This window comes from Oryza sativa, chromosome 8 (genome assembly GCF_034140825.1).
Source record: "Oryza sativa Japonica Group chromosome 8, ASM3414082v1".
Taxonomy (NCBI): Eukaryota; Viridiplantae; Streptophyta; class Magnoliopsida; order Poales; family Poaceae; genus Oryza; species Oryza sativa.
The window spans coordinates 18,840,755-18,863,897 of NC_089042.1; the positions used below are offsets into that span (position 1 = coordinate 18,840,755).

The 23,143-nt window shown below is 42.0% G+C and overlaps 1 long non-coding RNA gene across 4 annotated transcripts; it reads left to right on the top strand.

Annotated features, from left to right (window-relative positions):
• Positions 1–15,193: 15,193 nt before the first annotated feature.
• On the top strand, positions 15,194–17,058 carry LOC136351466 (uncharacterized). Of its 4 annotated transcripts, XR_010734631.1 has the most exons (5): positions 15,301–15,555; positions 15,886–15,968; positions 16,068–16,321; positions 16,435–16,583; positions 16,890–17,058. It is a non-coding gene; the product is annotated as an uncharacterized lncRNA (long non-coding RNA). The 4 variants fall into 4 exon arrangements; XR_010734629.1 differs by lacking the exon at positions 16,068–16,321 and having other exon boundaries at positions 15,194–15,555; positions 16,414–16,583; XR_010734630.1 differs by lacking the exon at positions 16,068–16,321 and having other exon boundaries at positions 15,311–15,555.
• Positions 17,059–23,143: the final 6,085 nt, after the last annotated feature.

The following is a 23,143-nucleotide window of genomic DNA, read 5'->3' on the forward strand; positions in this document are numbered from 1 at the left end:
TGTGTGTCACTCTACCCTTGGATTATCTTAACCCCTGCTTACAATATAATTATCACAAGTAATATATAAATTATTAGTTGAGTTCTCTCTACATGATCTTCCCACGGGATAAAATAAATACGATACCCTTGGAATACTCTCGGGTGACATGCTACGATAGTATATCCGTGCGCTTGCGGATGAACTCTATAACCATAATATACCAGAAGTATTTCTGCGCTATTACTGGGAATTATATTTCTAGTAATGTCGTTAAGAAATACCAACAGTAGGCGCCACGTCAGCCAAAACCGCCTTCTAAACCGTAGAGGGACCTTGTTTGCACCGGTTTTGATAGTTCAGGGACCGGTTATATCTGGTTTTGGTGTTGAAGGATGAAAATCGGATTCGGTGTAAAGTTAAGGGGACTCAGATGTACTTATTCCTATACTAATTTATAGGCTGACCAACGAATTACCTGCTTATTTAGCCCATAATTGGCTTTGTGAGACAGCCCACTTACACCCCTAAGTTACGAATTGCTTTGAATCTTTGCTTGCACCGGCACGCGTTCAATTATTTTTAAAGAAATACAAAATATAGCACCGCTCAACGTGTGGTTCATGGGCACAGCATAAGTTGGTTCAACATGAGCTCTCCTAGCTAGTAACGTCCAACACACACCAACACTGAATGGACGAACACCTATAGGCGAGAAAACAGTGCAAGAAACAGAAACCGATCGAGTTGGTGCTGCCAAAACTTGGTAGCTTTTGTGTGGTTCTTTCATTGCTTAAAAAAAATAAACTGAAACACAATATCGTGGTGGTTATAAGCCGCCCTAAACGCACGCCATGACGACCATTAGTCCATTAACATCGACCATATATCCTATGGACCAGGTTACAACGCATGTAACAACGCGCCAGAAGCAGAAAAACACAGAACCCCGCATCAACAGAGCATATGTGTCGAGCACAAACAGATGAGCCCGCACGACGCTCACGCGAATTCAAGGGGCAAGGCCGCAAGCATCCTTCAGGAAAACAACATTGCATGCTTTCAGTTCAGGCTGGACAGACAAACATAACCGAACACGCCCGATCGATTATTGACTTCCATCGTCCACCCGAGCACAAAACAAATAATAGCCCATAAATTCTACCCCTACATTTCTACAACAGAGTAAAGTGAAATGTTACTACTTCCGTCCCTATTGCCTTTTTCCGTTATGAACCTAGAGAGTGATGCAGGGATGGAGCTAATTTGGTGAGCTAATTTGGAGAGTGATGTAGGGGAGGGGTCGGAGACGAGTGGTTTTTTTTCTCTCTTTAGCCTGGTCACATACACAATTTTCACATAGAGGCCGTTTGGTTTATGAAAGATATTTTTTAGTGGGATGACTTTTATGTGGATGGATTAATATGCTACCGGCAAAAGTGTGGATGGTGTGGAGATTATGGGTACCCCATACCCACACGGCATGGTTATCCGACTGTTATAAGGGATAGCTTATATCTATGGAATTTGTAACAGATCATAACTTGGGTATTACGTTTCCATGTATATTATGGAACGGCCTAAAGTCCTGGTTTGATAAAATTGTAAAGTAGATTTAGGAAACCGATACCGTATTGATTAAGATTTCTATCTTGTAATCCTGGCCCCCATCCTATATAAGGTGGGCAGGAGGCCCTCTAGGGGGCATGAGATACAATCAGATCATAATATCTATAATACACCCGGCGGATTCAAATCCCCAAACAGGAGTAGGGTATTACCTCTCATTGAGAGGGCCTGAACCTGTCTAAATCCTTTGTCTCCGTATCCATCCACTTTTAGATCTTGTGCGCTATCCCCTTTTATTATTGCCGAATTCATGTTTCGACAGTTGGCGCGCCAGGTAGGGGCTGCGTCGAGCTTTCCATCGAGAAGTGCGATGGAATCAATTTCTGGAGATGTGCTGAGATCGATCTCAAAGAGTCGTCGGCTTCGTCTTCACTTCGCTTCGGGATTTTTGCTTTGTCATCGCCGCTGACAACTTTAACAAGTTTTCACTCTCTGACTTGGATCCAAACCAGTCAGGAGAGATTCAATCTAAGTAAGAAGGAGATGGCTAAACCCTGAGACCAATCGCCGTTGCAGTCCTCCGCCTGATCCTGTTCGTATCGGCACGAGGGCAGCGACGATCCGATGGATCAGATGGTCATCCACTACCAAGCCTACTGAACCAATCAATCTACCCCAACGAAGATGCTATGATGCTGCAAGATGGATCTACAGACACGAGGCATGACGAAACCGATCTAATCGGCATGCATAGGAGACGGTTGCAGCTGATGGACACCGACGACGCCGGGGCCGCGCACGCAGCTACGCCGCCTGCGCGCGGCTGCGACCTCCGCCTCCTCCGCTCCGACGACTACGTCGCCTCCCTCCCCGCCGTCCTCCTGGAGTCGCGGATCTGTTCCTCCGCCGCTTCAAAGTCGGCGAGGACTGCCCGGCTGCTGCCGCGCCGTCATCGTCAACTAGTCGGGCAGGTTGCATCACGCGAAGGAGTCCGAGACGTCGACAGATCCCTGCTACGACCGCGACATCGCTCTCGCCATCCTCAAGCTCCTCGTCTTCGCCACCGGCGACATCATCAACAACCAAATTCAACAAGGCTGTGAATGGCAACATGGCCAACAAATGATATGATGACACGTCACCAGCATGCACAGGACCATGCATCGGCAACATGCATGCCCATCAAGCCAGCAACCAATCACACCTCACGTGATATTTGTGCATTTATCTTTAATTAATTCCTTGCTGCTGCTGATCAATTTAATTATTTGTTTGATTGCATGTGCTACTGAGACGCCGTGGTGGTCAGGCCGTCGCCGTGCCGCGGAGTATCGACTTGATTTGTCGGCGTGTTAGCCCGCACTCACTATTGCCGGGCATCTTCGCCTACATGGTTGGCTACATCCGCTGACACTGTCGACCGTCTCAACAAGTTCGCGATTGGCTGCTTCCACGCTGCCGAGCCCGACTATCGCCCCTGCATGGCTCACGCTGACCCGGCTGCGCCTCTCATAGCTCACGCTGACCCGGCTGCGCCTCTCCATTGGCCGTTGCTGATGGGAATCGTCATCTTCACCGCCGGCCTGCCTCTGTCGCCGCCGACTAGTGTCCTCGTCTATACAGTTGGTTGGTCACACTACCGTTCATGGGCGTCCACGTCTTCACCGACCGGTCTGCCTTTGCCGCCGCCTACTGGTGTCTCTGCCTACACGGCTGGCCTATTATGCCGCTGTTGGTGGGCATCTTCGCTTTCACCGTCGACCGCCTTCGTCGCCGCCGACTGGTGTCTTCATTGTTATTGATGGACGACTTTATTCCCACATTGGCCACCTCTGCTATCACCAAGGGGAATATTACAAAGCTAAGTCATCATTTATTCCTTATATGATATTTTCCTTTTCCTCTGCCTCACTACATCAATTGGTTCTCCATTGAGTAGTGAGTCGGGGGCTACAGATGTTATAACATATTTTTCAATAATTTTCATAATATTTATCTTGATTGCTTGTGACATAATCTGAGTACAAAAGTGTCTATCGAGTTATGGAGTTCTATCTTCCTATGCTTTCCGTTTGGTTTGTCATGGATAGTTGCCTTTGGGCCGATTCCTAGCACCCGGGGGCTCGTTGGATAGACCGAGTAACGCAAGGTGCTAAGTATTATTCGGAATAAATCAAAAGCATAGAGATAAGATAATTTATTTTTCTGCTCTTAATAATTGCAAAAGTACCCGAGTAGTAAACTCCGATCCGTGAAACTTTGTTCCATTAATGACGAACTCATGTCACTCATATGCATGTTTGGGAAGTGCTTAGGCCGACTCCCAGTGCTTGGTGGCTATGACTAGTCGGGCAGAGTGTTTAAACGTAATGAGTCATCTGCTCGTGGAAATCAAAATTAACAAGAGAAGAAATACATATTTATAAACATTTTAAAATGCTTGAATTTTTCTCGAGTATTATATTTACATCAGATACTACTCATCCTATATGTTTGTTCTGCAGGATCCAAATCCAGATATGCATAAAAGGGATTCATGGCTTTAAGCTTATCTCTTACGCTCCACGAATGGATCAGTCAGAACATCACCACTGGCTCGCCGTCGTCGCCGCCGACTGGTGTCTTCGCCTATACAGTTGGTTGGTCACAACACCGTTGTTAGGCGTCTACATCTTCACCGCCGGTTTGCTTTCGCCGCCGCCGACTGGTGTCACCGCCTGCACAGCTGGCCTATTATGCCGCTGTTGTTGGGCGTCTACATCTTCACTTACTGGCCGCCTCGTCCGCCGCCGACTGGTGTTTCCGCCTGCACGGCTGGCCTATTATGCCGCTGTTGTTGGGCGTCTACCTCTTCACCGACTGGCTGCCTCGTCCGCCGCCGACTGGTGTTTCCGCCTGCACGGCTGGCCTATTATGCAGCTATTGTTGGGCGTCTACCTCTTCACCGACTGGCCGCCTCGTCCGCCGCCGACTGGTGTTTCCGCCTATACGGTTGGCCTATTATGAAGCCGTTGTTGGGCGTCTACCTCTTCACTGACTGACCGCCTCGTCCGCTGCCGGCTGGTATTTCCGCCTGCACTGTTGGCCTATTATGCCGCCGTTGTTGGGCGTCTACGTCTTCACTGACCGACCGCCTCGTCCGCTGCCGCCTGGTGTTTCCGCCTGCACGATTGGCCTATTATGCCGTTGTTGTTGGGCGTCTATGTCTTCACCGACCGGCCGCCTCGTCCGCCGCCGACTGGTGTTTCCGCCTGCACGGCTGGCCTATTATGCCGCCGTTGTTGGGCGTCTACCTCTTCACCGGCCGTCTCGTCCGCCGCCAACTGGTGTTTCCGCCTGTATGGTTGGCCTATTATGCCGCCGTTGTTGGGCGTCTACATCTTCATCGACCGGCCGTCTCGTCCGCCACCGACTGGTATTTCCGCCTGCACAGTTGGCCTATTATGCCGCCGTTGTTGGGCGTCTACGTCTTCACCGACCGGCCGCCTCGTCCGCCGCCGACAGGTGTTTCCGCCTGCACGGTTGGCCTATTATGCCGCCGTTGTTGGGCGTCTACGTGTTCACCGACTGGCCGCCTCGTCCGCCGCCGACTGGTGTTTCCGCCTACACGGTTGGCCTATTATGCTGCTATTGTTGGGAGTCTACGTCTTCTCCGACCGGCCGCCTCATCCGCCGCCGACTGGTGTTTCCGCCTGCACGGTTGGCCTATTATGCCGCCGTTGTTGAGCGTCTACATCTTCACCGACCGGCTGCCTCGTCCGCCACCGACTGGTGTTTCCGCCTGCACGGGTGGCCTATTATGCCGCAGTTGTTGGGCGTCTACGTCTTCTCCGACCGGCCGCCTCGTCCGCCGCCGACTGGTGTTTCCGCCTGCACGGCTGGCCTTTATGCCGCCGTTGTTGGGCGTCTACGTCTTCACCGACTGGCCGCCTCGACCGCCGCCGACTGGTGTTTCCGCCTGCACGGCTGGCCTATTATGCCGCCGTTGTTGGGCGTCTACCTCTTCACCGGCCGTCTCGTCCGCCGCCGACTGGTGTTTCCGCCTGCACGGTTGGCGTATTATGCCGCCGTTGTTGGGCGTCTACATCTTCACCGACCGGCCGTCTCGTCCGCCGCCGACTGGTGTTTCCACCTGCACGGTTGGCCTATTATGCCGCCGTTGTTGGGCGTCTACATCTTCACCGACCGGCCGCCACGTCCGCCGCCGACTGGTGTTTCCTCCTGCACGGGTCGCCTATTATGCCGTTGTTGTTGGGCGTCTACGTCTTCTCCGACCGGCCGCCTCGTCCGCCGCAGACTGGTGTTTCCGCCTGCACGGCTGGCCTTTATGCCGACGTTGTTGGGCGTCTACGTCTTCACCGACTGGCCGCCTTGACCGCCGCCGACTAGTGTTTCCGCCTGCACGGCTGGCCTATTATGCCGCTGTTGTTGGGCATCTATGTGTTCACCGACCGGCCGCCTCGTCCGCCGTCGACTGGTGTTTCCGCCTGCACGGCTGGCTTATTATGCCGCCATTGTAGGACGTCTGCATCTTCTCCGACCGGCCACCTCGTATGACGCCAACTGGTGCTATCGTCTTCACGGCTGGCTATGTCGCCGCCACCGCAAATAGGCATCATCACCTTCAATGCAAGCTGTCTACGTGTTCTACCGACTGGTTTCTTCACTACCATGGCTGCATGATTTTGCCAGTGTTGATTGGCCTTATCGTCTTCATCGCTAGTCGTCTCTTCTGCTGCTGACTAGTGCCCTCGCCTCTACGGCTAATTTATACCGCTACCACTACTGATGGACGTCATCTCCTTCATTGCTGGTCACCTTATCTGACGCTGACTGGCTTGTTCGCCTCCACGGCTGCGCGTCTTCGGTACCGGTTTGTTTCTGTTGCCGCCGACTTGTGTTCGCTTCATCACGGCTATGCAACTTTGTCGCCATGGTGGAGCGGCTTCATCTTCATTGTCTTCAGCACCAGCAAACTCTATTGCCTTTACTTTGCAAGCTTTCCTACTTCACCAACCACGACGTCTACAGGAGCTTCGACATCTCGGCATGCGTCACCAAATATGATGCCGTGTTATATTATTACAGCAAGTGGTGTTCCAATCTTCAATATTTCTACTCGGACATCTTCAACATATATCTTCACTGAAGCAATGACTACTCGACGACAAGAAGCTACAGTTCTTGACTCTATGTTCAGTTGTTTCTCAACTAACCAAAGAGTCGGGGGCTACACAAATACAAGACTCTCAAAATTCGACAAGCTTTATGTCAAGATGAAGCAATCAATCAATCAACGAGTCAACTCGGGGAGTTATTATCTTCGTCTTCGCTTCAGAGCCGACATCTAATTTCAGCGACTCCGATTATTACACCAGCAATTTTGGCTTCTTCACGCCGCCACAATCTATTCCAAATTTCTCAAGTTTGAGATTTAATTTACATGTCTGGGAGTTTGGAGTCATCAACCAATCAACTCAGATCAGATTCAATGAGTTGAACAATAGCATATACTTTCCTCTAAGTGGAGCATCTGCAACAACTATAACACCAAGTTCTACTGACGTCTTTATAAATCAAGGGGCATTGCATCAGTCTTCGTTATGCACACGCTCGCATCAAGGAAACTACTCGAGCTTCAATATCTTCTCAACAGTTTGATGGATTATTGTCACTGACATCATCACCAGCACCTATATTTCATCAGCCTTGATGTCTCCGTTGTTGCTAATGGGTGACTACGTCTTCGCCTCTGGTTGCTTTCGTCATTGCCGACTTGTTATTTCGCCTTCATGGTTGGCCTACTACGCAACTACCGATAGAGGATCTCATCATTATCGTCGGCTGCTACAACGCTATTGACTGGATCACCGACATCGTCATCTTCATCAACATCCTGTCAAACCTCTTCAACATAGCCTATTCTACTGTTGTTTGATGCGCAACTTCGTTATCATATTTGATCATCTCTATTGCTGCCAATCGTCATTACCATCGGTTGCATTTGTCGTCGCCGACTATTTTCTTCATCTTCATGATTGGTGGACTTCGTCATCGTCTTTGATGCGTGTCTATATCTTCACCGTCGGCTTGCTTTCGTCACCACCGACTGGTATCGTCGCCTTCACGGATGGCTTATTATGTCGCCACTAGTAGGCATCTTCATCTTCTTCACCAGCTGCCTTGTCTGTCACCGACTAATTATTTCGCTGCCATGGCTACACAACTTTATTGCTGGGCGCCTTCATCTTCATTGCTGGCTGACCTGACTGCTGCCGACTGGTTTCTTTGCCTTCACGGTTGTGCAACTTCATCACTTTTGATTGGTATCACTATTTTCACTACCACCAATATTTTTGCCACCTCTAGTGGGCAATATTCTCTCTATATTGGTTGTCTTGTCTCTATGCCAACTGCGTCAGCTACCATCAATGGACAATTGTGACTACGACAAAAGGACACGCTATATGCTCAGGGGCCTACTAGCTCAAACACAAGTATCATACCTTCAATTTGGACTTGTTCCGGATACATTCAACATGGATTCATGGTCATGAGTTGATTTATCCTGCTCAACTACTGGACCACTCATTATTCCCCGTAAGGGCTATCAACTGAATACTTGCACCAATCAGGATTTAATTGTTATATCTATTTTGGAGTATCCCATAAAGGATAATCACTCAGATCAGAAGCTATTCATATGAGCTACACTTGGTCTATATCACCCGGAAGATTTATTACTCGGGAGCATGTTACATGCGTCACCCTTTAAAGGGTGTCGAAGGCATATTTTTTGCCCTAGGCCTAATATGTCTGCAGCCCATATTATCAGGTGTGGCCTGTCACGTTCTTTTAGGGACTTAGGCACTTTTTGCTTAGGCCAAAGTGCGCGTGATCAAGTGCCCAATACCTCAAAATCCTTTTATACCGCAGTTACTCAACTTTTTAGGAGTTGGTACAATGCATCTTAAAAGGTGTCAAACAGTAAAGCTTTATATAGCTGCTCCGCTGACTTTTTTATATATAGTCAAGGCACTGTTTGGGTTTATCAAGCAATTTATTGGATACAATATCATTGCTTTTTGCCACGTAACTGTGCATTTTTATTGACCAATATTATGGCTTAGGCTGATTATATATCTTGGTCATTTTTCAGGCGGTTGGTAAATTCTTTATGAGTTTATTTACTCGGATTTTACACCACGTATGCCGTATATTTCTGGGTGTGGTGAAACCATGTGTCTTTTAGGGACTTAAGCACATCTGTTAAAGCAGTGTGCACATGGCGTATGTCCAATACTTTGGAAATTTCTTTATTCACAGCATTCAAGCTTTTTTATAGCTGTTTTGCTATATGACTTTTCAATGATGTTGTCAGCTTTAGGTTGCACGCATTATATTTTACAAAGCTGTCGGTATATCACTCGGATCATGTTATTTGGAGATTCACACCGCATATGCTGTATATTGATATCAAGTCACTTGGTTGACTATAATTATCGAAAACCACTCTGTTGGTTGGATTATTTATTCCTTGACTATATGCTTGGTTTGTTCAACTAACCACATAGTCGGGAGCTACACCTATTAGGTGCATCTAGTCGATGCACCTAAGTCTACATTCAATTTTTGTTCAGCCCTCCGTAGTCTTCAGATTTGGTAAAAGTACTCGGGGGACCATGAAGAAGATGATTGAAGCACTCGGCTTTGGAGTAATCTAGTTCGAGAGAAGATTATCTTTTCAACTGCGAAGGTCTCAGGGGCTACTGTGGAGATTATGGGTACCCCATACCCACACGGCATGGTTATCCGACTGTTATAAGGGATAGCTTATATCTATAGAATTTGTAACAGATCATGACTTGGTTATTACGTTTCCATGTATATTATGGAACGGCCTAAAGTCCTGGGTTGATAAAATTATAAAGTAGATTTAGGAAACCGATATCGTATTGGTTAAGGTTTCTATCTTGTAATCCTGGCCCCCATCCTATATAAGGTGGGCAGGAGGCCCTCTAGGGGGCATGAGACACAATCAGATCGTCAGATCTATAATACACCCGGCGGATTCAAATCCCCAAACAGGAGTAGGGTATTACCTCTCATTGAGAGGGCCTAAACCTGTCGAAATCTTTTGTCTCCGTATCCATCCACTTTTAGGTCTCGTGCGCTACCCCCTTTTATTATTGCCGAATTCATGTTTCGACAGATGGCTTTTATATTTTTAGTATTAGTTTTGAACCGCTGAGAACAGACATATAGTAATCGTAGCTTTTTTTTTTATTTATGTTGCATGCCTTTAACTTATAAGTATAAGTTAGAAAATGAAAAAACTTACAAGGATTCTTCGTACCCTTTTCCTCCAGCCTCCCTTATTTATATGCTGTGTTCTTTCATTTTTGTCTACCAAGGCCATGATCAGTCATTCGTCAATTGCATGAAACCATGTAACTGTCCTCCCTATCCAAGCAATCTGTCAGCGTCCATCTGCTTGCCAAATAAAATATAAAACAATATCTTCTTTCTATCTCTTCCCCTCTTGCATTTTCATGTTTATTAACTTCTACAGGTACTCTCTCCGTTCTTAAAAAAAAAAAAGCTAATCTAGGATTGGATGACACAAGATTCGTCGTTTTTTTTATAAAGGGAGGATGTAGCATCACATGTTACTAGAGTTCATTCATTTGAGAAATGAGAATAGGCAATACCGGAAAAGAAACGTGGTTCACCTCCATGCTATCCAGCGGATTACGCGAGAATTCCAGGCAACCCAAAGGTAGAGGCATGGACCGACGACCCTGGGGTGCCGCCAAGCAGCGCGTACTCACTACATCACTGCAGATCGATAGGCTGTCAGGCTGCCATGACCTGCATGAAATTAGGTAGCTCTAGCAGGGTACGAGCATAGTATTGGGCCTGACTGGAGTTGTTGACATATAGCCGATGCAATATAGGACATTCCATAGACTTAACTGCAAATTGTTTTCCCAACATGCGAGGCCTTATTTCAATGGAGAGAATTCTTGGTAAATTTTGTGCAAACTAAACTAATTCCTAAAAAAAAGTGTTCTAAAATTCATACAGTCTAGTTTGCAATTAATGGGGCCTAAATCTGTAACATATGGCATGCATTGCCCCCTTGGCATATTAACTCGAAACATAGTAAATACTTGACCGAAGCGGAGGACTTGTGCACTATTCTGTATGAAGATGGTTCTTATCCATATAGTGCCCATTTTTGCATAATTTGGGGTTGGGATACGTTAAAATCGAGAAGTTGGACCTGAGGATATATCATATTCTATGGTTGTATAAGCGTGCGATACTGTTAACACAAGTCTAAAACTAGATGATTATAAATCATTTTATTTTTGCCTATAAACTTATTTATTTACTATAAGAAATCAGAAGTTGCATAAACATGCCAAACAGGTTTCAAGGGGAATAGATGCGATCCTATACAAGATCTTAATAAATAAGCACATCAATGTTTATTAAGCATATTTTAGCATGATGGAGCCTGCGCGAGGGGCTTGGCCCTTTTGTTATTTCATACTAATACAAATAGATATAATACAATTGAGCTGAAAATCATGAGTAAAGTGCTACTCCTTAAATGAGCCAGGCCTGCATATAATTGGGCTTAGCCCATAAACAAGTTGCTCACTATAGGGACCTTGATAGGCCATAAGCCATTTTGGGATATTCTTTGTCTTAGATAATGATGAAACTAGATGACACCCCGCGCGTTGCTGCGGGATATTCATGTACATATTACTATATATTTTAATATATAGCAGTTGTAAGTCTTAGTAAAAAAATAACTAAGTAAATAGAAAGGAAAAAAAAGACTCAAGTAGGGTTGGTCAGATGTCCAGTGCACTGCCACTCAGGTAGCAAGACCCACAGCGCTGAACCTTAGGCACAATATCTTGTAATGTAATGGAAAATGATGCTAGTGATCATTGTTCTTTTACCGAATACACGCATATTTCCATGCCTGGTCTTACATTCTTTAATAATAAAATTCCTCTGACATTGTAAAAGATAAACTAAACAGCAAAAAAAAAAAGAGAGCGGAGGAACTTAATTTTTGCAGTCCATTCGATTTCTATAGACATGTTTCGTAGACAGTTATTTGGAAGCACGAATATCAAATCAAACAATTAAAGCAATAAGATTTTTCTAAAAAGAAGTAAGGATAGACTAACTGTGCTGATATATCGAGAACACACTCCGCTAGAGACTTGTATATGTCAAGAAGCCAGAGTTATGTGATACCCTGAATATGAATTGAAAAAACAAAATCATTTCTACCAATAATATTTTCCTGCGTGCTGTAAGGTTAAATCAACCATATATTTCGCCATCAAAAACAAAAATAAGCCAAACATTAATTCCAAGACAGAAATTCATATTTCAGCGATGTACCGTGGATTGAATAGAATGAGTCTACAATCTATAAAGCTTGCATTCAGTCCCTAGAACCGCCACAGCTGCGACCAATTAGGCAAAAGTCATAAAGAAAAAAGATTGATCAATCTCTCTATTACTTACTGTGTTGCTGCAACAGCAGCTCCGTCAGTTCCTGAAGCCAAGACATGTTCGCTGAGGTTTCGCCATAGCCAGCGGTGTGTATGCATCCGCCGCGGGCTGCTTCAGCTCCCATCGTGGTGTTTAGCAAAAGGTGATGTAACAGATGGAAAGTTAATTAGCGTGAAAAAGAATGAGCGATTTACTCAGCATACAAATAGCTATTGCCGTCGATTCGTATGCCGTGTTAGATGGCAGCCGTTCCTCTAATACGGAGATGACGCAGCAGACGATTGGAAGGGTTCCGCATGACTTGGTGACGTCTGCAGGGGAAGGTTGAAGGTCTCCATGCCTCATTGCCTGGTGGGCTGAGAAGAATTTCCAATGCTCCTAATCAAGTGAATGGGCCACGGAAAGGAGCATATTGGAGATGATCAGATGGTTGAGAATAACTCCCTCGAATGATCTAACGGTTGATTTTTAGTGGATGACGTAGCTTCACAGAATTTGAGCTTTATAGCACTAAATGATCTTTAATGGATACCAATTATATTGGAAGAAAAGATGAGCATCATAAAGTTAATAACGAAAGAAGGATCATCACTAAATTAATGATGAGAAAAATACATTTTCGGTACAAAACATGATTAGGGACGCATTTTAGGTGATAAACGAATTTCCGTTACATGAACTTCATAGATTTTGAAATGTGACATAATTCTCAGTTTATTGAAGTAATGAACCATTTCTTATCATAAGAATAACGCTGATCCTCATTATATGACATACATATTTTATTATCACTACTTTATAATATGGTCTTATATACACTACCGGTAAGAATGATTTTGTAACAACTTTTTGTAGGACCGAATCACAAGAACTAAGCTAACCAGAGGGGGGGTGAATGGTTGGTATACCCAAAGACCCAAAAACTTTTAGCGGAAAATAAAAGTTACCCTCGAATCGATGGATCGCGGTTTGACCGAAGATGTTGTACCGGTCTGACCGTCGAGATGCCTCCGGTCTGACCGAGGTAGAAGCTCCAGTCGAACCGCCGAGATTGCCTGCCGCGCCTGCCTGACGCCGCCAGTCTGACCGTTGTCGCTCCGCCGGTCTGACCGCCGCCTTGCCGATGAAACACAAATCGAAGAACTCTCGAAGTAGATGACAACTTTATTACTTCTCTCTTTGTTTACAAAGTGCAACAACAGCACTCCTTACAAAATCTCGACTAAACTCGAAACCCTAAAACACAGCGCTATGAAAAGCAACACAAAAGAGATACCAGGAAGCCTCACGCTCCCCCTCTATTTATACATGAGGTAAGCAGCCCAAAGCCACGAACCAAACTCATACTAGATGTCCTAATCCACCTAGGAAACCTTCTAGTACAAAAAACAAACTTAACATAACCAATCATACCAAATTTGGACTCCATCCAAATTCGACTCCGCATCCCATACGCACACAATACCTCCATCGTATGCCATATGGAATCTTCACCAACCACATGCATCAACTCTAGCCTGAGTATCCCGCATGATCTCTAACCACCACGGACATCGTCTTACCACCAAGCCGACTCCCGGTCCATCACCGCAAAATACTATCCCGAGGCGTCGAGTCACCTACACATGAACCAAAAAAGAAATCATATTCCGAGACCAAGCTATCACCAACTTGACTCATTGTTAGCAAACAACAGTATCACATACGTATAGTATCCATCTAGAAGTCATAAATATGAAACAAACTCGGATATCCAAAGAAACAACCCGAAACCGAAACCGAAACCGACACAGCGTCGGCCGGTCTGACTGCACGGATACCGCCGGTCTGACCGGACCACATATCCAGCAACACTTGTAAATCCAAACATCTCCAAAACCACTTCGAAGATTAATTCCAAATATCAAAACTAATAATCACCGATGCTAATTGTTCATCACAGAATAAGAATCAAAACACCTTGATCTAACACTTTCTACCTTATTAGACAACTGTACTCCCTTCGTTCTATTATAAGTAATTGATTTGGTAGTGTAAATAGATATGGTTAATTAAAAAATAGGAACTCTACATTTACTATTACTAAATACCACCATAAAAGCTATTATTCCATATCGGTGTTAGTACGCAAGACGTAGGAGCGGTTGCATTTTACTTGACAAATTTCATCTTCTAGTTAATTTTGTTTTCTTTCTAGGATCTACTTTGTCTGGTCTAGTTATCTGTGTCCATTTTATACCTCTGTATATACTTTACTACAACCACCAAACCTTGTTTTCATATACTTCACCTCTCTTCTCATCTTATATATATTTATGTTGATCAATAAGCAGGGGTTGATTCCTATATCTCTCTACCATATAAAACAATACAACTATCTCTACGATTCTTACAGTTATGTAGCATGTCTGCATGTACGCTACACAGAGCATGTTAGAAGATTTTTATTTTAAGAATGGGTGGCGTCGGAAAAGTAGCACAGCAGATATACACACTATCATGCACATCAATTCACCAATCCACGGAACAACTGACCCACTATCTGTGAACCCGATCAGTGGCTCGAGACAATGAGCTCATCAGAATGCAGCCATGGAATGATTGAGTTGCAATTGAGGTCAAGGGATGGAAAGGGGCTAGGGCATGTCTTTGACACTGACATTTCGCATGGTCTAGCACCAAATTTGGCCCAGTGTGCAGCCACTAGCATTTTGTGCCTGAAGCTGGTGTGTGGAGAAAGCGATCTACGGAATGATCCTTGACCATGATCAGTCGAAAGCATAATCCCAAACTTGGGCATGTGCGGATGACACGAATGCCCGCAGAATTTCGCTAGCTTGCCTGAGTGCAAGGGCAATTGTGCGGACAATGATGCCGTTGCATGCCTTGGAACAAATCTGGCTATTCGTACGTGAAGGAACATACTGCTTCGATTCGACAATCCTTCCTCTCTTTTTTTTGTTTGCTCCATGGGTCATAGTTAGCTAAATATACATCGGTCACGCCCAGATGCACTGCTAGAACTTAGATTATTCACGACCAACCTTAACAAACATCTGATCGTTGATAGTCAAAGAAGCCGCGGTAGGCCCTCCGACGGCCATGTAATCGCTGGTCGTTACTACGTGCGTGTATGTGGTCGCTAATAAGGCGTCAGTTCAGAATTTTCTATAGATAACGAAATTGGTGGACCGATCCCCTTCCCCGCCGGCTTAGATCCGCTGCACTGGTGCACCAGCACCGACGCCCCCTACATGGTCACCACTGCCGCTGCACCCAGCGGTCGCCGGCCATCCCTGCGCGCCTGCTCCCGCTCCAGGCTTTTCCCGAGGACAAGATTTGGCCGCCAATAAGCCCCAAGCCCTAGCGCCTGCCCAGTTGGGGCAGCTCTGACTCGCCGAAAACGGCGGCTTAGCAGTTGGGCATGGAACAGCGGCGAGGCGTGAACGGCAGAACTAGGTCAGATGATATCCCTTGTAACTTTTTCTCTGCCTTGTTTTAGCGTTGTGGCTTGAGGATTATGATATGTTCGTTCCATGATATCCCTTGTCGTCCTGTAATTCTATTTTCCAAATTACGGCTGGGTTTAATTGTTTAACTTGAGGATTATGATATGTTCCTTCCATGAGATGAAGGAATATATAAGACCTGTAGTACATAGCCATTTTTTCTTGCTGATCTGTCAGGCTAGTTTTTCAAAGGAACAATTTGTAACTATGCCCAATTGCCCATTGCAGTTTAATTTACCAGTTATACTGAGTGAGCTTGTGATTTGTACTACTCTTGTAGATTTGAACTTAGAATTTGTTATAGATGGCAGTGTGACCTCCATTCATGCTCTCATGTCCATTCATCCATGAAGTCTCAACAAGGTATATTTTTTTTCAACATGGCGCATAACTTCTTTTTTCTTTCTGAATGATTTTGAGTTTGATCATAATACTTGAGAGGAAAGTCAATTTTTCTTGCAGGATAATCTAGTCAATATACAATGATTGGTTTATTTATCTAAAATTACGGGATTCTTCTTCTGTGAACACGCAAATTTGTGGAGGCATCTTGGCATATTGTTTAATGTTTACAGTTCAGTAACAAGATATAGCATGGCCCTGATACCGCTGACAAAACGATAATTTCATTTTCAATCAATCATTTATCTTCCCGTACTGCAATTCATGGCTTCTTGCAGGCAGTTGATAGTTTATTTAACATATTCTACTTATTGGTATGAATTTGCCCTGCTCTATGTTATCAGTAGCAGAGCACACTTGCTTCCATTTGGATTTATTAAAATGTGTTTAGTTTCTCATATTACAGCTCCCTTCTCTTCATGGACAGATTCCAGTGTGACATAGCTAAAGTGCAAAGAAACTTATTTTGTGTGCCCAGATGTTATTATTTCCAATGGTTCCTGCAGGATGATTTATATATGTTGATCAACATTCTTGGATTTGATCAACATCAATATGATATGCACTGATAGTCTGGTATATGGCTTGCCACTTCCTTTTTTTTTCCAAGTTCAATAAGATAGCATACATCCCCAACTTGTAATGCTTTGGAGAAATCAATAAGAATAATCAACAGACTAATGGACTATTAATGTTGACCCTAACTTAGATATTGTTAGGTTTACACTTACCATAGCTTGGTGTAAAAGTAGTATCTAGTTCATAACATAAGCATTCAGACTGCTCTATTATACAGGCTGAATTATATGTTCTCCTATAACTCCACATATCGCTATTACAATTCATTTGTGTATTGATTGGTTTAAACCTTGGATTTTGCAGTGTTCACAACATGGATGAAACAAGCCAAGAGTTCTACGACTGGGTTGAAGACCTTTCATGTAGTTGTAGATGTATAGTACATTATGGACGTACATTTCCAAATTATATGTAATGAACGAATTAAATTATTTGCATTTGATTAATAAAGAGTGGTCAATAATTTCGTTTATTGGTCTATTAACATCTCGTTAATCTAAATACATTACCATTACTAGTAAAAAATGTGATATCGTCATTAATAAAATAAAGACCACACAGTGTTGTCATCGTTAAAAAAAAATAACGACACAAATCATGGTCGTTAATGAATATAACGATGTCACAATGTCACAGTCGTTAAAGAAATGACGATGGCAGAGAAACTCCGTCGTTAGTACAATAACGACAGAAAAAAAGTTAGCGTGCTCGTTAATATTATTAACGACGGAGCCTTTAACGACCACTGACGATCACAAAAAATATGGTCGTTAATGACCTTTAACGACCACATTTGGACTTTCAACGACCATATTTTCTGTCGTTAATAATGATTTCTCTAGTAGTGATGTCACACAAGCTAGATTATGTGAGGCGGAGAACAGGGGGGGATCCAGGATTTTTGATCGATGGTGTGTCATCATCAACTCTACTAAGAAGCTTGGTTTCTAAGTACAGTCAATAATACATATGAAAAGTTTAAAATTAATGGTAAACAATAGAGAAATGAGATGAACCCACCTATTAATCTAGAAATCAAGCAATAGAGAGATAATTTAGCAATCATATGTCTACATGCAATTCAAAGTTGACGTCAAACATGAGAAGTAGTAGCCTAAAAATAGATAAATGAATATTTTATATCAATTTATATCTAAATACCATGTTTAAAAAAATATTTTCAACAACAGTTTCTATATATACCGCATGTCCAATTGGTGAAATTAAATTATACTACTATGAACTAAATTTATTAGATACACATGTAAATAATAGCACCGCCACTAATTTGTTTTACTGAACCTGATGCATGGAAGAAAATTAGAAGCTCAGGGCCTTGGCTGGCAGTTGCAAACAGTAGAACTGCTAGCTGCGGCCGCCTGCCGATGTGGGCATGTGGCCAACTAAATTAGTAAGGGTAATTTATGGGCAGAACAAATGGTGCTCAATTAGTGGTTACTGCTGTTTTCGTGTGAGTATGGCGTTAATTGGTAAGGTGCACTGGTGTCACTCATCGTAGACTAGAACAGGTTACATGCACTACTAGAAAAATTATTTGTTACCACGAAAAAAATCATGGTATCAATACTAAAATTATGGCAATAGATATATGTTACCACAATTTTAAAATTGTTGCTAGCCGTTGTAATAAATAGCGTGGTAATAGGTTATTGCAACGATTTTTATTTAGTGGTAATAAATTTCGATGTTGCCACGGAATGGATGTAACAAAAAATCATATTGCAACACTTCACATCGTTATAATAAAAGCTATTGCCACCACTCCATATTTGGCATTAGTTCTACGTACCAAATTAAAGGTTCAAATATTAATTTATCATCCTATCTATTTATTTTTTTGATATTGTGTCTTGGCTAGGATTCGAACCCAAGATCTATTCTTCACGCGTGCTTTCCTTTACCAACTCACACACGCATCAATTCTTTTGGAAAATACATATCGTTCCATTTGAACCTTACCTAACTGAGATTTGAATCATAGATTTAAATATCTAAAAGATTTCAAATGAAAATGTTGTCACCTATAAAATTGTAGATCTCATCGACAGCTATAATTCCCATATAAAATTTGTCTCAATTTGTGTCCATATGAAAAAAATAAGTTAAATTATGAGACGATAATTTTTTTATTGCAACGAATTTGTTGATCGTGGCAACAAAAAATAGTGAAAAGTACCATGTACTATGTAAATTGCCACAAAAATTAAAATTGTGGCGATAGAACATGTTTTTTTTTGCAACAGTAAGACTTTTTGTGGCGATATCTCATTTTTTATTGCAACAAAAATACTAAATAAAACAACGATTGTAGATTGTTGCAAAAAAATATAATTATTTGCCACAGAAAAATTATCATTGCAATAGTATAATATATTGCTACGAATTATTTTTTGTTGTAATAATTTGGGGGGAATAGCTCAATTATCTTGTAGTGATGGGATGGACCAAAAGGTATTGGTGTCAGCTGACACCATAGCTAACATGATGGATCCGCCCCTGGTGGAGAAGAGAAGGGAGGAGAGGAAAAAGGAGCGCCAACCTGTATATAACTCCAAAAGAGTTAAAATCAACATAGTAGTGGATTAGATGGAAATGAATAAATGAAGATTTATTATATTTTGGAGCTTGTGTATTAGAGGTAGTCTATTGTATATGTTACCTTTTATTGGATAAGTAGATGATGTACACTAAATTAGAGATAGCAATCATCTTTACTTTTAAACATGCACTTAATTTCCTTTCATTTGTGAATGATGGGAGTGTCAACCTCTGTTTTAGCTTTCATAGTTGGTTAAGAGAGTACTAGATAATAATACTAGTGCACCTACTATGTCCGCTCCCCGCCCCGCGTCTTCCCTTTGTTTAAGAAGATCCCTTTACCTCTCCTAAATGTAAGATTCTCATCCATAAATATTGATCCACGATCTATTTACTTATTTCATACATTGCAACACAGTTTTTAGAGGCAAGGTATTAAAAAAACATTCATTGTATCTTAGGACACAAATGCCATCTCTTCCTTTTAGCTTTAATTCTCCGAAGACCTAGATTGCCATAATATTTTTCAATCTCGCATAACCTCACCCTATTTATATACTTCGTAGATAGGTCTTCTATGATAGGTCATCTAGTTCATCCATCACATGAAACCAGAGACAGATGACGAAAAGATAATGAGGTGTGGCCAAATGGCCCATGGCCATGCTTGCAAATTTAAAATGAGTTATCTTTAATGGCATTGATATTGATATTATAGTTTAGTAATTAGACTCAACAAGTCAATATTTAACAACCCATTTGTAAACATGCATAAGAAGAAGCAAGCATTCAAAAAATATCACTATCTACCACTGGACCATGGCTAAATTTGGTCTTCAAATACTATGCAGTTCTGCACCCACAAAACAAGAGCAAAAGGTACAATATTTTCTTAGTAAATGCTTGTCTAAATTGATTAATGAGGATGGTGTTTGGCAGTAAATGCTCTGAAGGAAATAACTACATAATTAGACAATTACTCAAGTGGTTAAAAAAACAGGTGACTCTCATTTCTAGCCGGGTCTAATAAAAGTTAAAAATAAATTTCTAGGTTTTGAATCTTTTGTCCTCAATGTAGATTTTGGGAGGACAAGTGGATTGGAAACTCTTCTTTTAAAGGGTGGTATCTATCTTTATATAATATTGTGCGTCGGAAAAGTGCGTCAGTTGCAACTATCATGAATACAGTTCCTTTGAATGTTTCTTTCCATAGGGAACTAGTGGGCCAGAATATAGTTAATTGGCAAAATTTTGTTGCTCGAATTGTACGTATTAACCTTAATGATAATAAATATATGTTTAGGTGGAACCTTCATCAAAATGGTATCTTTTCTGTTTGATCCATGTATCTTGCTATGATCAACAGTGGGTATATTGATAGGAATAAAGTGTTACGGAAATTGAAGATTCCTATCAAACTTAAGATTTTCATGTGTTATCTAGCTAAAGGGTAGTTCTAATTAATCAATGATAATTTAGTAAGAAGAAATTAGAATGGTAGTACTAGATGTTGTTTTTTATGTCCAACATCTATTCTTTGATTGTCAAATGGCTAATTTTTTTAGAACCATTTTTATGTCTTTTAATTTGGTTTACAATACTCATATGTTTTATAATTGGCTGATTGGGATTTACTCAAAGACCAAAAAACATATTTCAATTAGAGCATCTGCCTTTTATGTTGGCTATATGGTTAAATAGGAATGATATGGTTTTTAATAAAATACCAACTAAAGTTTATATGCATGTACTCATCAGAGCAATATACTGGTTCGGTTTTGACCCAACTACAAAGGTGTGAAGAGGACATTGGTGGTTATTCACGCTGTATGTCGAAAATTGGAGACAACCGCTATGCAAATTTTTGTTAACTTTGGATGGAGATTTAACAATAGGATTGTTCTTGAATAAGTGTCTCTCTTTTTTTACCGTGGCATTTATTATTGTATCGTTTCTTTATCCTTTATTAAAAATTATTATACTTGGTTTTCAGCTAAGAACTATATATGTGGTTGTAGCTTCCGTTAAAGTAAAGCTCAGATATTATCCATTATCTAAAAGAAACTTAGCACTTAGCAATAAGCCAGTGAAAAAACTGTAGATATTGACATTTATTCAAACTAGCTAATTAAATGTCCATACCTTGCAATCGTACGTAAGTTAAAGAAAGATAACTTAATTATATATTGTAAAGCGTATATTATAATATACACGAAGAATGGATCAAAATTATCCATATTATACTACTATCCTATTCTCTCATTTCTTTCATTCTAATTTGTTGTACTAACATATATTATATTAAACTATAAGTGGTGGAGGCAGACACTACCATCACCGCTGGCTTTTAAAGTAGCAGAGATTCACAGTGCAGCTGCTATGTCAAGGGGGCCGGTGCAGCGCCTGCTTTGCGTCTTGGATGCACGCGCGCACCGCCGCTTCCTGCTCCTTTGCTCAGCTAGCTAGGGCAAGTAATATAATACTTCATATATTGCCTCTAAGAGTGTCACATTGGATTGAATGATGAGATGGAGGAGAGAAGTGAGGAGAGAGATGATGAGCCACCCCTAAATCAAGAGGTAACCTCTACACAAATTTCAAGAAGAGTGTGAGAGTATTAGATATATTGGTATTTTTAGTACTAGAGGTGATACATTGTATAGGTTGTCTCTTATTTTATGAGTGAATAAAATAGATAAATTTAGAGGTGGTAGTCACATCTATTATAGCACTTGCCCTTACCTGATGGATCGAGTTGAATCATCATTTCAGAATGTGTGGCATCGGGAAAGGAGCATAATGCACCCTTCAAGTCATTATGTACTTTCAGGTCATTATGTGCACTAGTACTGAAGCCAGTATCAGAGCGATGATCAAATCCATGGAGTGGAGGTGCCTGCGTCCGAGCATGAGCACAATACTGGATAAGGTTTAATTTGCGTGAGTTCTGCATATGGCAAATAAGCATAACTTTGTTTAAGGGTGTGCTTTTTTGAATTGTGCTCTGTATGTGATGGCTGCCACAAGAGCCACGCAGTAACGATCGGCAGTTGAAAATTTGCAGACACACCCCATATATACATTTTGGTTAATTATTCACATGAGCTCTCCATGAAGAATACGGGTTCGTCAATAGCTCGACTTTAAGTAGGTTGTCAGTATGACTATAAAAGAAAAATATGTTGATTTCTATTTTGAATCCATATGTATTCCATTATGGCCACTTTTATAATGGTCTTTACCGCAAGTAGAAACGATTCGTGGCATTGGTTATGAGGCTCTTGCTTTATTGCACAACTATATCCTGTTCACTATAATATTTGTTATTAAATTGATATGGTTTACTAAATAAAAGAGAGATCAATTGTCAATCATTTCTACTACTAGTAAACACCACCATAAAAGTATAGTAGGCAGGAAGTAAAAGCAGCTATTGTATTTTACTGACAATTCTTAATGCATCTATGTAGTTCTCCTGTATATCGAGAAAATAAATTTGTTGACAGATTCCATCTTCCAGTTTAGTTTTCTTTCTAGGACATACTTTATCATTTCAAATAAATCAAACCGGCCCATGATTGTTGGTTCCTTAGAACAGTCACTGATACTACTCTGAACCAGCAGTGATACTTGAATATCACTCTTGGTTCTTGTTATGAACCATTACTATTGTATCACTGCTAGTTGTTCTTGTTATAAATCGGCAGTGATAGGAAACAAGCATCACTGGTTCTTCATAACATGAACCAGCATTTATACTCAATTGACCGGACAGTTCGGACCTATCCATTGAATATTGGAAAAGGCCGACATATTCAAATGATAGTTTTTTCCTTTTATGAAAAACTTTATGGCAAAATCGTAGAGTTCGACGAGTTCTACAACTTCCTTGGATCCATTTGTGTCAGGGTTCAAAATTTCCGAACGAAATTTCAAAAGATTTGGTCATATCGGACCCCACCCCCACCGATACGATTTTATTTTTTAAAAAAAATTCT